At 36.6% G+C, this 18,808-nt stretch overlaps 1 long non-coding RNA gene across 1 annotated transcript; it reads left to right on the top strand.

Annotated features, from left to right (window-relative positions):
• Positions 1–262: 262 nt before the first annotated feature.
• LOC149226372 (uncharacterized) lies at positions 263–3,857 on the top strand. Its single transcript, XR_016247025.1, has 3 exons — positions 263–342; positions 515–859; positions 2,887–3,857. It is a non-coding gene; the product is annotated as an uncharacterized LOC149226372 (long non-coding RNA).
• The last annotated feature ends 14,951 nt before the right edge of the window (positions 3,858–18,808 follow it).

Genomic DNA, 18,808 nt, shown 5'->3' with positions numbered 1-18,808 from the left:
TTTACCATTGGAATAGCATCACGTAAAAGCTTGGTGTTTTACGCGTGTCACAACTCCTCCCATGGAAGAAAGCATTTCGTACAATATGTCGAGAATCGTCATCGTCTCTCTTCCTACTTTCTGCGTGCCATAGCTTATGCTTCGCAGCCATCACTATTAAGAACGAATAATTTCTGCTCGCAAAATGGCCTTCTCATTTATTCCCACTGTCGATTCCAATGATATATATATACATCGGAGGTGGGAGTGTTTTAACTCTGCTGTAGGGTTGTCGCAGTCTAAGGAGGTGGAGGAGTTGTTCAGAAAATTATGGAAATTTTTGTTAAATTTAGAGAAAATCTTGTAAGTATTTTTGTAAATTCAAGTTATAGTTGTTAAATTTCAAAATTTTAGTTGTTTTAGACATGTTTGATGGTGGTGAATCCATTTCCATTATTAAAACACGATTCAAACACTGGCTCTACAAGATTTTTTGATATTTTTTGTCCAAATTCTAACTACTTTTGATCTTCAGAGCAATTCCTCCACCTCCATAAACGACTCAGGACTCATTCCTCAGTATGATATTAAAGCGAAGCTCTGCGCTGAAAAAGGCAGCGATCTGGCCTTGCCTGGTATACATGAGAAGTGTTGCAGGGAGATGTAAAGTGGGTTACTCAGCCAAGAATGACTTGCCCGCGTAACGTGACCCACTGATTCGTAGAATGACCACCAATTGAGATTACTAAGTTCGGTTAAGTTCGTTTAATGTGGGCAAGTCATGGCTTGGTGCAGCATCCCGCTCTACATACATGGTTCCGGAGCAAAATAACGCAGGGCAAAAAGAGGCAGGGCAATGTGGGATCAGTTCATTGCGCAGGTATATATGTTTATATGTTTTACAGTTCAGTTTAATATGAATGAACGGAAAAGATTGAAAATTGCGCAGGTATATATGTTTATATGTTTTACAGTTCAGTTTAATATGAATGAACGAAAAAGATTAAATTTTTTTTAAAAGAAATTATTTTTGTAGCGTAAAATATAACATGTAATTTTTCATTGTTTAAATTGTATTTTTAAATATTATATAGATTAGATGAAGTTAAATATTTATTTGTACATTTTTACTTCAGATTACTTTATATGAAATTATATTATGTCATATGGAAAACCAACTAAACATGTATAACAAATTCATTTTTTGAGAAGAGTTTTGGGTGAAAATCACATCATAATTCATTTAGCAGTTTTCGAATCAAATATAGCGGTTATTGGTCAAATTTAGTCTTTGGATGATCTACTCTCTTTATTTATCCTGCAGCCATGAGCTGGTTCTTCAACTTATCCTCACGATGAACCACACTTGTTAGTTCCAAACACAACAAATAAATTATGATGTGATTTTTGCCAAAAATTCTTCTCAAAAATTTGATATGAAACAAAAAAAAAAAGTTAAATTCAACAATATTCGTTTTTGTGTTTCGTTTTATTAAAAAAAACCTTTCAACTCCACTATAAACACTATCATATCATATTAAAGTGTGAAATAAACACCTGGACTTAATAAATATTATATATTTTGAAAAAATAAGGATTCCTCCTGTTTACTTTTGGAGCGGTTGCAACTTCAGTTTTTTTCAGTACATTTGGTTTTCCTTTGAGTTATATGATCCGTTATATTCCTCCCGTGTATATTTTGAAAAACTAGGGATTCCTCCTATTTAGTTTTGGAGCGGATGCAAATTTCCGTTTTTCTCTACTGTATTGGATTGGATTTAAATTTGGTTTACCTTCAATTATTTGCTCCGTTGGAAGAAAATACTTTCAATTGTTTTGGCACCTAAATTTGGAGTCAACCTGACAAAATAATGGTACTGGAAAAGTATGAATTTACGTGCCCTCTGTATAGATATAATCAGAACATAGTTTTGTTTACTGTTATCATGAATCATTTTTAGTTCGGGATATTTGAAATGTAAGTTGGATTAGTTTTAAAATTATCATAATATTCAAAAATAATGGTTTAGTAGTTAAATTTATGTAAATTGAAACATTAGGTTTATATATTAATTTAATATTTAGATTAGTATGATTTATTTATTTATTTTAGTGGAGAAATCAGTTATTGGCTTCGCTTCATATTTTTAATATGAGTCAGTTTAGGCTATTACCACTATATCTTTGCCTCTATCACTCAGGTTTACCGTAGTTTGAATCTTGGATCTCTTAATATGAGTATTAAAATACTTCAGATCATGTCATTGCTAATTAAACTGTTTACCAAGACAAATTAATATGACTTTTAAAATTATATTATTACATTAGTAATATATAATAGATTTATTTTATAACTAAAGTAAAAAAGGCTATTTTTAATTTTATGAAAAGACAAATTAATATGACTTTTAAAATTATATTATTACATTAGTAATATATAATAGATTTATTTTATAACTAAAGTAAAAAATGCTATTTTTAATTTTATGAAAAAAATTAGGCCTAAATCATATGATAATATATTTGTTCATACCTTTCGAACCAACTGAGTGTGGTTCATGGTCATGACAAGTTGATAAACCACACTAGTTGGTTGCGTCGACAAATGTATTATCATGTGATTTACTCCAAATTTTTTTCATAAACTTGATAGATCCCAAAAACCTCAATTCAGTTATTTTCAATTATAAAATATATTAATTATAAAAATATATTATTTTAAATTAAACATTATTAATAATATTTAATCATCATCCATAAAACAAATTAATAACAAATATATTTACTATATATTATACTTAATTATTAGTATATTTTTTCTTAATTACGTCGTAAGGCGTTTCCCTATGAAACCAACTCCTTCGCTGATTATGTGTCCTCTGTTTGTGCTTTTGGATCTTTTGTTAGACGATTAGCTTCTGCTCGGCCATTGATTTGAATTGCAAACCGTTTTGGCAACAACCTTTTGGACGTGGGTAAGAAGGGGCATGCAGAGTCGCTTTCCAATGGAGATATTTGAGCCGCCTCGTGGCGTCGCTGCACAGTGGGAAAGTCGAAAAGTCGAATGCCAGACGAACCTCACCGCCTGAAGTCGAACCATGAAATCTTTGGCGGATCTATAATTGGCCATGATGTCAAGGGGTCTAAGTGCATGTAGCAGGAAAATCATTTGTAAATATATTTTCAGGCATAACAAAGCACACCGCCGACTACAAATGGTTAAGTCCAGATGGAATTCCCTGGGAAAAAAGAGATTGTTGTCTGCCAAAGCCAGACTCTACAAGCCTAATGTTGCTTCCAATAATTCTAGTAGACACATGACTAGAGTAAACCCCGGCCTTCGGGTGATCACAGGCACAGGGTCACCTGGTAATTGCGATGAAGAAGTAGGAGGCACCGTCGCTTCTTGTATGCAGATTATCAAGAGGCTCGTGCTAGGAAGCCGCAGACGACCGTTTTTCTAAAAGAAGCTTTGGAGTACATCGTCGCGCTTAAAATGCAGGCTCAGGTCATGCACCCATTGGCCGACTACTATTCAAATTCGTATGCTGATGCTGTGGCCATGCCTCGATAGGAGGTTGCATGATCGAATCTCGGTTGCATAAATAAAGATGAAAGGCATATTACATGCATCAGCTGCTACCTCGATAGGAGGTCGTGAGATCGAATCTCGGCACAAATAAAGATGAAAGGCGTATTATAGGCATCAGCTGCTGGTATAATGTGTATTTGTTGAAGTATGAACTCAGACTTAGAATTTGGTTTTAATTAATTCTTCAAGAAGTTATTTCATTTATGGGATATTTTCGAGATATATAATTCAGTGAGATTCAGTATGCTATCCGACAATTTTATTTCACAGCCTGTATCTGGGCAGACTGTGAAAATGTATCCAAGAACAGTTTTCTGGAATAACAATAAATTTAAAAACACAGAAATCAAATTGCCTCTTTTTTTTTTTTTTTTTTTTAAATGTTAAATTTAAACTAACATTAGAATTTTTTATTTAGTTTAAAAAAAAGAAGCTATATTTGCATTATTTTAATGATTTTTAATTTTTCTTTAATTATTATATTTGCATTATTTTAATGATTTCTAATTTTTCTTTATGAAATTAAAGTTAATGAAACAAAAGAATTTCTTATTTTGTTTCTTAAAAAAAAGAATTTCTTATTTTTTTGTTATATTGGCACTATTTTAATGATTTATATATATTTAAGAATTTCTTATTTAATTTCTTAAAACAAGAATTGTTTTATTTTTAGTTATATTTGCATTATTTTAATGATTTTTTTTTTATGAAATTAAAATTACTAAAACGAAAGAATTTCTTATTTTGTTTCTAAAAAATAAAAATAATTTTTTATTTTTAGTTATATTTGCACTATTTTAATGATTTATATATAGTTTTTATGAAAAATTTACTAGTGAAATATTCAGATTCATTATGTTCTAAATATTCACACTCTCAGCATTTTTCTTTATTTTCAATGCTATTTAAACTAACAATAAATCAAACTCATTATTTAAATGTTAAATTTAAATTAACATTAAATTGTCTCTCAAAATCAATAATTTAAACTAACATTACCAAAATTAAATCCATTTTAACTAACATTAAATCCAATTTTAAAATAATTTAAACTAACATTAAATCCGATTTTAAAATAATTTAAACTAATATCTCTCTCTCTCTCTCTCTCTCTCTCTCTCTCTCTCTATATATATATATATATATATATATAATGTAATTAAAATTACTAGTGAAATAGTGAGATTAATTATGCTTTAGAAAAAAATGCTTTATTAAAAAAAACAATTAGCATTGGAGGAAAAAAAAATGCTTAATAATTTTAAAGGAGAAACATAAAATATTCTTTGAAACCTCACTCCAACTAAACCTTAAAGCCCTACTTAATTCCAAGACACCCAATATTCTTTGAAATTGTTGGCATTATGATTCTGGTATGGCTCTATGTTACAGATGTTGTACTTGATGGCAACACCCTCTAGTGGCAATGCTCTGATCAGGCTCTCAAAATGTTGGAAATTAAGAGGTACGCAGGTGAATGGTTCAAAAGGTGCGTACCCGCAGGTATGCCGGCCAGGAAGTGCGTTCATACACGCAGGTCACCCATTCAGAAGGTGCGTACCCCCAGTTCACTTACTTCAAGGCAGAGAAGCGCGTTCACGTGGGGTTTCCTATGTTTGGCCCGTGGTATTTAGCCCGCCGTTCTTGATTCTATGGTTTTGGCCCGTGGTATAGGATCTATTTTAGCCCCGGTTTGGATCCCTTGTATTGGTTATTGATGGTTTTGCCCCATGGTGTGAATAAGGGCTTGACTATAAATAGGGAAGGAGATCACTTGGCTAAGGCATCTTTTGCAAATTGAATATCTTAAGATCTGAAATATTGGGTTATTGTTTTAAAAGCTTGATCTATATAAAAGTGAAGTTGAAAGTGAATCTATGAAGGGTGATCTCTCGAGCGCATGATCAGATCTGAGCATCTGACTATCTGTGGCACACTGGGGGACTGCCAATTCGGCCCTAATAAGAGGTACGCAGGTGATTAACGGTGCAAGTGCGTGGGTACGCAGAGCAGAAGAAGGAGAAGTGCGTGGGTACGCAGAGCAGAAGAAGGCGTAGTGCGTGGGTACGCAGCGCGACAGAGGTTCAGGTGCGTAGGCACAGGGAAAGTACGCGGTGCTTCAGAAGCCGCAGGTGCATAGGTACGCGGCGTGATAGCATCTGTGGGTGCGTGGCTACAGTAGCAGTACGCGGCGCGATAGCATCTGTGGGTGCGTGCCTACAGTAACAATACGCAGCGTGATTGAAGAAACAGTGCGTGGGTATGCGGTGCAGCAGAAGGCTCTCTGCGGGTATACGCAGGGGAGCAGAAGGTGAAGTGCGTAGCCACGCAGGCCAGAGAAAGAAAAACTGCGTATTTGTATTAAGGCATTTATTTGACTGACTTTTCTTTGTTGATAAGGTGTTCTGGGTTTAGTTTACTGTTACTATTGATCTGGTTACTGCAGTTGACTGGGTGATTTACTTGTACTTAATGATCATTTGATGTTCATGGATCCAGTTTGAAAACTTATGAAAAGTGGTCCTTGAAAGAAAAGAAGTAGGGGGGTTGTAGCTCCCTTCCAGGAGATACTGGAAAATGAGAGAGAGTTGTAGCTCTCTGCAGGTTGCAGCCTGTGTACTGGTAAAGGACTGCACCAGTACAAAACCATTGTAAAAGGAGTTTCTAATTTGAAAGAATATAGAGACATATTGTAGCAGGTGGTTTTCACCCACATTGGGTTTCCACCTTATATTTGGTGTTCTTTGGTGTGACTATCTGTTTTTCTTGTTCATGCTCATTATTTTATGGTACTGACATGCAAAAATAATTCAAAGTATAAATAAGGAATATTTATTATAAGAACTTGATAATACTGATTCACCCCCCCTCTCAGTATTATTTCCAACAATTGGTATCAGAGCAGGTCCTTCAGAGAAGCTTGATCGCTTGAAGGAAGATCATTAATCATGAGCAACTACGAGAGGGAAGCATCCATCAGGCCACCAATCTTTGATGGGACAAACTTCAATTATTGGAAGGTAAGAGTTACTGCCTATCTTCAATCTCTTGGTACAGAAGTTTGGGATATCATAGATACAGGCTACACTTTTCCTTGAGCTACTCCTACAGATTTGGCCGAGAAGAAGAAATATGAAACAAATGCTAAAGCAGTCAATACTCTGCTAGGATGCTTATCTCAAACAGAATTTGTAAAGGTTATGCAATATAAATCCGCAAAGGAAATATGGGACAAGATTGTCTTGAGCTACGAAGGAGATGAACAGGTAAAGCGTGCTAAACTTCAAACCCTCAGGATTCAGTATGAGAATCTCAGAATGTATAATGATGAAAGTGTGGCTAACTATTTTCTTCGGGTAGACGAGATTGTTAATTGCATGAAAATCTTGGGTGAAGAAATAAAAGAGGCTATTGTGGTTGAAAAAGTTTTAAGATCATTGTCCCCCAAGTTTGAATCTAAAGTGTCTGCAATAGAAGAAAAAGAAAATCTACGAATTCTTACTATGTCTCAGCTACACGGAATTCTAACTGCTTATGAAATGAGAAAGGGAGGTCCATCAGACAGGAGAGAAGCTGCTTTCAAGGCTTCAGGCAAAGGAGACTATTATGAAGCAAGTCACGTGCCAGAAGAAGAAGAAGAATCAAATTTTGTCAGAAATCTTCAACGGGGTACTGGAAGGTTCAGAGGTAAGTTACCTTTTAAATGTTTTGCTTGTGGAAGAGTAGGTCATTATGCTGCGAAATGTCCTCATAAGGATAAGATTGACAAAGGAAAGGAACCTACTAGATGGAGCAAGAAACAGAATGCAAATAAGAAAAGCTACTACACTCATGAAGATAGTGATGGTCTATCAAATAGTGATGAAGATGAACGAGGTAATGACTATAAACTCTTAATGGCATTTGAAGATGATGATTACATGGATTCTATAGATGTGGATAGCTTTCATGAAGAAATTTCTAGACTCAAGACATGTATAGAAGAAAAGAATATGATCATTGATACTCTACAATTTCAGATTGATGAAAAAGAAAAATATCTTGAAAAGTTAGAAGGTGAAATTGTTGGTCTTAGAAAAGAGATTGAGAAAACAAAGGCTATTAATCTTAAGTTTGTCAAAGGATCTGAAACTCTGGATGAGATCATCAATGTACAACGTTCTCCACTAAACAAGACAGGTCTGGGGTATAATGGAGAAACTTCTCAAGCATCCACCTCAAAGAGTTATCTTGATGCAGCAAGAAGGAATGAACAAAAGCACAATGGAGATCACCAGGTAAAGCAGGGACCAATTACAAACAAAGATTATCAGGTAAACCAGGGGCAATCCATCTTAAGGATGAACAAAAGCTACAACCAGCCACAGGTAAAATCCTCTCAATTTGCTTCAAGAATGAATGACAATAGAAATTACAATCGTTTGGCCGGAAGATTTGATAACCGCAGAAGTTTCTTCAATGGACAATGCTTCTCTTGCCATAAATTTGGTCACGGAGCAGCTCAATGTGTTGCATATAAAACGATCATGACTAGAGAAGCTCAAAAACAAAGAAGTATGACCGGGATTACAAAAGGGACCTATAACAACTTTTCGGTTCTTGAAAATGAAGTTGAATGTTCTATTTGCAATAACTTTGGTCATGAAGATTCTGAATGCAGGAGCAGGTTTCAGCAGACAAAGGAACAAGCCTCAAGCACCAAAACATGGAGAATAAAGGAACCACAAACAAAAAGATGTGGGATAGCATTTTATGCAGAGGGACAGGAAAATCTATGGTACATTGATAGTGGATGTTCGAAGCATATGACAGGTGATAAAGAAAAACTTGAATCATATTCTGCTTTAGAAAAGGGAAAGAAAGTTTCTTTTGGAAATGATACTCCTGCAGCTATGAAAGGAAAAGGCACTGCTCAGTTAAAAGAAAAGGTCAAAGCTGGAAATGTTTTGTATGTAGATGGATTGAAGCATAATCTTCTGAGTGTCAACCAGATGTGTGATGAAGGAACCGAGGTGATATTTAGAACAAATGGATGTCTTGTTCGTGATCTTGATACAGGTAAAATGGTGATCAAAGGAAAAAGAACTCCAAATAATCTATACATATTTGAAGAAGGACAACAACAATGCTATCTAAGCAAGGATGATGAACACTGGTTATGGCACCGGAGGTTGGGGCATCTAAGCTTTTCACAAATAAGGAAAGCATGCAAATATCAGGCAGTTCGCAGTCTTCCAGATATCAAAATTCCAGACAACACCATATGCAAGTCATGTCAGTTTGGAAAGCAAACCAGAACTAACTTTCCAGAGAAGGAAGGATCAGCTAGCATGCCTCTTGAGCTTGTACATACAGATGTATGTGGACCATTCAGGAAAAGGACACCTCGAGGAGAAGAATACTTGATATTATTCATTGACGATTTCTCCAGGTTTGTCTGGTTAGGACTTGTGAAGCACAAAGATGAAGCATTCGAAAAATTCAAATCCTTTAAAGCCTTGGTTGAAAATGAATCAGGATACAAAATTAAGTGCCTCAGATCCGACAGAGGTGGGGAGTTTACCTCAAACGAATTTTTCGATTTCTGTGAAGAACATGGGATAAGAAGAGAATTCTCTACAGCTAGAACTCCTCAGCAAAATGGAGTAGTGGAAAGAATGAACAGAACAGTCCAACAAATGGCTTATGCTATGCTTGATGAGTCTGGAACTCCCGCAACTTTCTGGGGTGAAGCTGCATATGCTGCGGTTGTTATTCTCAACAAAACAAATGTCCGGGTGAACAACACTCAAACTCCTCATGAGCTCTGGTATGGTGAGACCCCTTCGGTAAAGCACTTCAAAATCTTTGGGAGCAAATGCTATATTAAGAATACTGATGAGCAACTTGGCAAACTTGAACCTAGAGCATATGAAGGCATTCTTCTTGGTTATTCTCCACACAGCAAAGCATACAAGTGCTACAATAAAAGACTTGGAAGAATTGTTGACAGCATTGATGTAGTGGTTGATGAGAAGGGATACATTCCTAGGTAAGTAAATCATGAAGATATCGAAGAAGATGAAGACTACCCTCAAAGACAGAATGCTGAAGAAGAAGAACCTCAAGAAGAACCAGAGGAGCAGATAAGGATAGAAGAGAAGACTCCATCCAGATATGTTCAGAAGAATCATCCAGAATCTCAGATTTTGGGGCAGAAAGAAGCAGGTGTACAAACAAGAAGAACAGTTGCAGAAGCTTCAAGCTATTTGGCATTACTCTCTTCCACTGAACCACAAAATGTGAAAGAGGCATGCAAAGATGAATGTTGGGTGAAAGAAATGGATGAAGAACTTGAGCAGATCAAAAAGAACAACACTTGGGAGCTGTTTCCTAGACCAAAGGATAAGAATGTTATAGGGACAAAATGGGTCTTCAAAAATAAATTGAATGAAAATGGAGAAGTAATTAGAAACAAGGCCAGACTTGTTTGTAAAGGGTATGCGCAGCAAGAAGGAATAGATTTTGAAGAAACCTTTGCTCCTGTTGCAAGACTTGAGGCCATCTGAATGTTCCTTGCTCTCTCAAGCTTTCAAAACTTCAAAGTATTTCAAATGGACGTGAAATCAGCCTTTCTGAATGGAGACTTGGAAGAAGAAGTATACATTGAGCAACCAGATGGTTTCATTCTTGGAAATGATCCAAATCTTGTATGCAGATTGAAAAAGGCTCTCTATGGTCTCAAACAAGCTCCAAAGGCTTGGTACTATCGTTTGGACAAATATCTTCATCAACAAGGTTTTTCAAAAGGATCAGCAGACATCAATCTTTATATAAAAGTTAAAAATGACAAATTGCTAATACTTGTTGTGTATGTAGATGACATTATCTTTGGCAGCAATGAAGAAGCTATGAGTCAAAGCTTTTCCTTGGTGAGGCAGAAAGAATTCGAAATGTCCTTGCTGGGAGAACTGACATATTTTCTTGGTTTGCAAATCCAACAAAAAGAAGGAGGGATCTTTTTGTCTCAAACCAAGTATCTCAAGCAGATTTTGAAGAAATATGGCATGGAAGATGAAAAACCAGTATGTACACCCATGGTCACAGGATGTAGCCTCAGTGCAAATGATGAATCAGCAGCAGTGCATCAACCAACCTACAGATCTATGATTGGAAGTCTACTTTATTTGACAGGTACCCGACCAGACATCATGCATGTAGTGGGAATAGTTGGAAGATTTCAAGCAAATCCGAAGGAAACTCATCTTCAGGCAGTGAAGAGAATCTTCAAATATCTTCAAGGGACTCAAAATTATGGCTTATGGTATCCTAGAGATACAGATCTCACACTTCATGCTTATACAAATGCAGATTGGGCAGGAAGCGTGGATGACAGGAAGAGCACAAGTGGTGGTGCGTTCTTTATGGGTTCCGGATTAGTATCTTGGTTCAACAAGAAACAGAGTTCGATTGCCTTGTCTACAGCTGAAGCAGAATATGTTGCTGCTGCATCTTGCTGCACTCAACTCCTTTGGATGATGCAGACCTTGCAGGACTTTCAAATCACTTGTACACCACCTATCTCCATCTTATGTGATAACACAAGTGCAATCAGCATTTCAAAGAACCCAGTCATGCATTCAAAGACCAAGCACATACCGATCAAGTATCATTTTCTCCGGGAACAAGTACTTGAACAAAAGGTCAAGTTGGAGTATGTTCCTTCTAAGGAACAAGTTGCTGATATACTCACCAAACCATTGCCCAGGGAGACCTTTGAATACCTCAGGCAAAAGCTGGGGGTTGTTGATGCATCATCTTGTTGAATCTCTTCTGATGGTTGGTTGTACGCAAGGCTCATCTGGGGCATATGCGTACATGTGCTGGGTTGCGGATTGGTTGAAGATCGAATGGCACAGGTTCAAGGGGAGCATATAATGCATTGTTGGAATTATGGAGGACGTACAGAAGGAGATCATGGATGCTGGTCTGAATATTGCTGCAATATGTCTCTATCTCTTTCATGGTCATTTATGGTGTTTGGTGGATTATGGTTCTTCTTTGCAGATCTGGTTTATAGTCAGGGGGAGCATGTTCTTAGGGGGAGCATAACCCTTTGCCCTTGATGTCAAAGGGGGAGAATGACGTTGAGGATCTTGAGGTTTCCATCAAGTCCAAAGGGGGAGATTGTTGGCATTATGATTCTGGTATGGCTCTATGTTACAGATGTTGTACTTGATGGCAACACCCTCAAGTGGCAATGCTCTGATCAGGCTCTCAAAATGTTGGAAATTAAGAGGTACGCAGGTGAATGGTTCAAAAGGTGCGTACCCACAGGTACGACGGCCAGGAAGTGCGTTCATACATGCAGGTCACCCGTTCAGAAGGTGCGTACCCCCAGTTCACTTACTTCAAGGCAGAGAAGCGCGTTCACGTGGGGTTTCCTATGTTTGGCCCGTGGTATTTAGCTTGCCGTTCTTGATTCTATGGCTTTGGCCCGTGGTATAGGATCTATTTTAGCCCCGGTTTGGATCCCTTGTATTGGTTATTGATGGTTTTTCCCCATGGTGTGAATAAGGGCTTGACTATAAATAGGGAAGGAGATCACTTGGCTAAGGCATCTTTTGCAAATTGAATATCTTAAGATCTGAAATATTGGGTTATTGTTTTAAAAGCTTGATCTATATAAAAGTGAAGTTGAAAGCGAATCTATGAAGGGTGATCTCTCGAGCGCATGATCAGATCTGAGCATCTGACTATCTGTGGCACACTGGGGGACTGCCAATTCGGCCCTAATCAGAGGTACGCAGGTGATTAACGGTGCAAGTGCGTGGGTACGCAGAGTAGAAGAAGGAGAAGTGCGTGGGTACGCAGAGCAGAAGAAGGCGCAGTGCGTGGGTATGCAGCGCGACAGAGGTTCAGGTGCGTAGGCATAGGGAAAGTACGCGGCGCTTCAGAAGCCGCAGGTGCGTAGGTACGTGGCGCGATAGCATCTGTGGGTGCGTGGCTACAGTAGCAGTACGCGGCGTGATAGCATCTGTGGGTGTGTGCCTACAGTAACAGTACGTAGCGTGATTGAAGAAACAGTGCGTGGGTACGCGGTGCAGCAGAAGGCTCTCTGCGGGTATACGCAGGGGAGTAGAAGGTGAAGTGCATAGCCACGCAGGCCAGAGAAAGAAAAACTGCGTATCTATATTAAGGCATTTATTTGACTCACTTTTCTTTGTTGATAAGGTGTTCTAGGTTTAGTTTACTGTTACTATTGATCTGGTTACTGCAGTTGACTGGGTGATTTACTTGTACTTGATGATCATTTGATGTTCATGGATCCAGTTTGAAAATTTATGAAAAGTGGTCCTTGAAAGAAAAGAAGTAGGGGGGTTGTAGCTCCCTTCCAGGAGAGACTGGAAAACGAGAGAGAGTTGTAGCTCTCTGCAGGTTGCAGCCTGCGTATTGGTAAAGGACTGCACCAGTACAAAACCATTGTAAAATGAGTTTCTAATTTGAAAGAAGATAGAGACATATTGCAGCAGGTGGTTTTCACCCACATTGGGTTTCCACCTTATATCTGGTGTTCTTTGGTGTGACTATCTGTTTTTCTTGTTCATGCTCATTATTTTATGGTACTGACATGCAAAAATAATTCAAAGTATAAATAAGGAAGATTTATTATAAGAACTTGATGATACTGATTCACCCCCCCTCTCAGTATTATTTCCAACAGAAACCTCACTCCAACTAAAATTTAAAGACCTATTCTTTGAAACGTCACCTAATATTAGAGCCCTACGTCATCCATGAAATGATAATTATCATCTAATGCATATAAGTGTGCACAAATATAGAAATCAAATTGTTTTTTTTTTTTAAATGTTAAATTTAAACTAACATTAGAATTTCTTATTTAGTTTCTTAAAAAAAAAAATTATATTTGCACTATTTTAATGATTTATAATTTTTTTTATGAAATTAAAGTTACTGAAACATAAGAATTTCTTATTTTGTTTCTTAAAAAAAAAAAGAATTTCTTATTTTTTGTTATATTGGCACTATTTTAAAATACCTTTTTCACTACCTATATGGATTTATCACTCTAAAATATTTGAGGGCATTTGCTTGCCCTATTTTCCAAAAATTCAACCAAAATTTATACCTAAAAAAACTGCAAAACTTATCTCAAGTATACTAATGAGATAATGCAATTGTCTTATTTTCAACTATGAGAATCCACATGATGCAAATTGGAAATGTCTATATGAAGGACATCTCAAGCACCCTTTGTCTAATTTGGCAGCCCACCCCTTACCACTAGAATCTCAAGCACAACATCCTAAGTGAATTTGTTTAATTACTACGTATATGTTTGTAAAATTAATGTATAAAGGACATTTTGTGAATCTTAGATTACAACACACTACCATGGAGTTAGAAAATAATCAAATTAATTAATTAAATAAAATAAAATAACATTTATTAATTAATTCAAATATAAATGTAAATTTTAATTCATTTCAATATATTATAACTCTCATCTTTTTTTGAGTTAAAATCAAGTATAAAATTCAATTATAGTTGTAAATTTTTAATTTTAAAATGAGTTATAGAATTTAGTTAATATTGTAAATTAAAATTGTGGATGCTTGGCCACATTGCATAAAAGAACTGGTAAGTAGTTTCTTTGCACTCTATCTAGCTTACAAGTTTTGAATCTTAGTTCTTGTTTGGCATAACGTTCATTTCCGAGTCAAATGGGAAAGCTCAAGAATCTAAAGCAACTCAAATTGGATGCATGCCACAGTCTAGCTGAGCTTCCAAAATAAATTTCTCAAGTCACTTCATTAAACACTCTCATCTTGCCCTTAATGGAGTCTATTTGTGCAATGACTGTGGAGTATCTTTCAAAGCTCTCCAATCTTACATAGTTGACCACAAAAGTGGTAAAATCAGAAAATAAAGTGGATACATAGGTCACTTGGTTGGAGATGAGAAATTCAATATTAGAATATGATCATGATGCATATGAAGATAGAGGTTGTGTAGCACTTGAGCATGTTATCCTTATCTATTTTTGTTACCAAAGGTATCGTGGTGCATTGAAGACAAGGAGAAGCCTCAAATGGTTGATGTTTGTCCAGGGAGGTCCACTAAGTATTCTAGTATACACTTATAGACAAATGGAAATAGCCACAAAAATCTTCTTCAGTGAATTGAGATTGGGTACAGGAGGTTTCATCACATTATATGTAGGAAAGCTTCAAGAAAACATATTGTTGTAGCGAAGAAGATAATACATAAAGATACTCAGTGAATGGAATAGGTCCTCAAAAAAATCAGGCTTCTATCAATTGTACATCACCCAAATCTGGTTAGACTATTAGGTTGTTGCCTTCAAAGCAATGAACCCATTCTTGTCTATAAATTTATGCCCAATGGCACACTCTACCAGTGTTTACATAAGGAAATAGGAAAAGGCCTTTCATGGAGGGAAACATTATCAGTGGCTGTAGAAACTGCTTGCGCTCTTGCTTACGTTCATTCAGGCCTAATTCCTCCAATTTATCACAGGGACATGAAATCAAGCAATATTATGATTGATTATGGTTTCAATGCCAAGGTTTCAGATTTTGGGTTGTGTAGGATTGTTCAAACAGAAGCCTCACACATTTCTAGTGCACATCACAGCAATTTCAGTTATCTAGATCCCCTGTATCATGAGAATTACCACCTCACTGATAAGAGTGATGTTTACAGCTGCGGGGTGGTGTTGGTAGAGAACATAACTGCACTGAAATTAGTGGATTTCTCGCGTAAGAAGAATGAGATCAACCTCCTTGCAATAAAAAAAATTGGTAAATTGGTGTGTATTACATTCAACATTAAGATTTCCTTTTTCATTTCTTTAAAGTTTATGGAAAGCACTGATACTTCCTTCCAAAGGAGCGAGACAAACATTGACACAGAGCTTTATCAACCTTTAAGATGAAGTTTTAATAATCTGTCTGATCCCTACCAAGAGAAATGTTTTCTAAATTGTGCAGAATTTCTTGGAGATAAATAAATTCTTGTGGAGACGCTAGTGCAAATGTGGGACACTAAAGAGTTGCTCAACGAGGCAGGGATGCCTTATTTGGTACTTCCTTCCAAAGGAGCCAGACGAACATTGACACAAAACTTTATCAACCTTTAAGATGGAGTTTTAATAATCTCTCTGATCCCCACCGAGAGAAATGTTTTCTAAATTGTGCAGAATTTCTTGGAGATAAATAAATTCTTGTGGAGACATTGATGGAAATGTGGGATAGTGAAGAGTTTCTCAACGGGGCATGGATGCCTTATTTAGTGGATGTTGGGCGACATCGCATAAAAGAACTGGTAAGTAGGTGCCTACTGGAGTGTGTGGAATATATTGTTGATGATGACGATCATACTGTGGAGTATTTAAAGATTCATGAAGCTCTCTGTGACATGGTGATTTACATAGGCATCCAGGAGAAATGCTTTTTTAGTAGGCCAAAAGTTTCATAACTTTCCCCGTGAAAGAGATACAAGGGATTGCAACCTGATATGAGTTGGCCATAATGTTATTAAGGATCTTCTACCTTATTTGAAATGTTCAAAGTTTGAGAGCTTGGTATTGGAATCTAATGCTAATTTGGAAGAGATTTCAAAAGGATTTTTCTCATACATCAAGTCTTTAAAGGTTTTGGATTTATCATGCACATCCATAGGAACATAGCAGTCATAGTTCAATAACTTCAGTAGCTTGAGTTTCTTAACTCGGCCAGGTGCACAAACTTGTTGATTTTCCAAATATTCTTTGCGCTCTATCTAGCCTTCAAGTTTTGAATGTTAGTTCTTGTTTGGCATATTGTTCATTTCCCAGTCAAATGGGAAAGCTCAAGAATCTAAAGCAACTTAAATTGGATGCATGCTATAGTCTAAATGAGAACCCAAAAAATATTTCTCAAGTCACTTCATTAAACACTCTCATCTTGCCATTAATGGAGTCTATTTGTACAATGAGTGTGGAGGATCTTTCAAAGATCTCCAATCTTACGTAGGTGACCACAAAAGTGGTAAAATTAGAAAATAAAGTGGATACAGAGTTAACTAGGTTGGAGATGAGAAATTCAATACTAGAATATGATCACGATGCAGATGCAGATAGAGGTTGTGTAGCACATGATCATGTTATCCTTCTCTATTGTTGTTACGAAAGGTATTGTGGTGCATTGAAGACAAGGAGAAGCCACAAATGGTTGATTTCTATCCAGGGAGGTCCACTAAATATTCCAGTCTACACCTACACATAAATGGAAATAGCCACAAAAATCTTCTCTAGTGAATTGAGATTGGGTACAGGAGGTTTCGGCATAGTCTATGTAGGAAATCTTTAGGGAAAATGTAATTTTACAGTGAAGAAGATAAATCATAAAGATACTTAGTGAATGGAATAGGTCCTCAATGAAATTAGGCTTTTTTCAACTGTATATCACCCAAATCTGGTTAGAATATTAGGTTGTTTCCTTGAAAACAATGAACCCATTCTTGTCTATAAATTTATGCCCTATGGCATACTCTATCAGCATTTACATAAGGAAATCAGAAAAGGCCTTTCATGGAGGGCAAGAGTATCAGTGGCCGCAGAAACTACTCGCGCTCTTTCTTACCTTCATTGAGGCCTAAATCCTCCAATTTATCACAGGGACATGAAATCAAGCAACATTATGCTTGATTATGGTTTCAATGCCAAGGTTGCAGATTTTGGGTTGTGCAGGATTGTTCAAACAGAAGCCTCACACATTCCTAGTGCACCTCAGGGCACTTTCGGTTATCTAGATCCCCTGTATCATGAGAAATACCACCTAACTTATAAGAGTGATGTTTACAGCTTCAAGTTGGTGTTAAGATGGAGTTTAATAATCTGTCTGATCCCCACCCAAAAATATGTTTTCTAAATTATGCAGAATTTCTTGGAGATAAATAAATTATTATGGAGATGTTGGTGCAAATGTGGGACACTGAAGAGTTTCTCAATGGGGTAGGGTTGCCTTATTTGGTACTTCCTTCCAAAGGAGCAAGACGAACATTGACACAGAGCTTTATCAGCCTTTAAGATGGAGTTTTGATAATTTGTTTGATCCCCACCCAAAGAAATGTTTTCTAAATTGTGAAGAATTTCTTGGAGATAAATAAGTTCTTGTGCAGACGTTGGTGCAAATGTGGGACACTAAAGAGTTTCTCAACGGGGTAGGGATGCCTTATTTAGTGGATGCGTAGTGACATCACATAAAAGAACTGGTAAGTAGGTGCCTACTGGAGTGTGTGGAATATATTGTTGATGATGACTATCATACTGTGGAGTATTTAAAAATTCATGAAGCTCTCTGTGGCATGGCGATTTACATAGGAAGCTAGGAGAAATGCTTTTTTCAGTAGGTCAAAAGTTGCAAAACTTTCTCGGTGAAAGAGATACAAGGGATTACACCTGGATATTAGTTGTCCATAAAGCTATTAAGGATCTTATAACTTATTTGAAATTTTCGAAATTTGAGAGCTTGGTATTGGTCTCTAATACTAATTTGGAAGAGATTTCGAAAGGATTTTTCTTAAACATCAAGTCTCTGAAGGTTTTGGATTTAGCACATCCATAGGAACATAACCAATTAGAGTGCAACAACTTCAGAAACTTAAGTTTCTTAACTCGGCTAGGTGCACCAAACTTGTTGATTTGCCAGAGATTCTTTGCACTCTATCTAGCCTTAAAGTTTTGAATCTTAGTTCTTGTTTGGCATAGCGTTCATTTCCTAGTCAAATGGGAAAGCTCAAGAATCTAAATCAACTAAAATTGGATGCATGCTACAGTATAAATGAGCTTCCAAAAAACATTTCTCAAGTCACTTCATTAAACACTCTCATCTTGCCATTAATGGAGTCTATTTGTGCAATGAGTGTGGAGGATCTTTCAAAGCTCTCCAATCTTACATAGTTGACCACAAAAGTGGTAAAATCATAAAATAAAGTGGATACAGAGGTCACTTGCTTGGATATGAGAAATTTAATATTAGAATATGATCATGATGCAGATATAGATAGAGGTTGTGTAGCACCTGAGCGTGTTATCCTTCTCTACTGTTGTTACCAAAGGTATCATGGTCCATTGAAGATAAGGAGAAGCCTCAAACGGTTGATGTCTGTCCAGGGAGGTCCACAAAATATTCCAATCCACACCTACAGACAAATGTAAATAGCCACAAA

Source organism: Pinus tabuliformis, chromosome J (genome assembly GCF_031772625.1).
Source record: "Pinus tabuliformis cultivar Carrire ecotype Pingquan chromosome J, CPIR1, whole genome shotgun sequence".
In the NCBI taxonomy this organism is placed as follows: Eukaryota; Viridiplantae; Streptophyta; class Pinopsida; order Pinales; family Pinaceae; genus Pinus; species Pinus tabuliformis.
The sequence above is the reverse complement of the archived record's forward strand: the minus strand, read 5'-3'. Positions and strand labels throughout refer to the sequence as shown.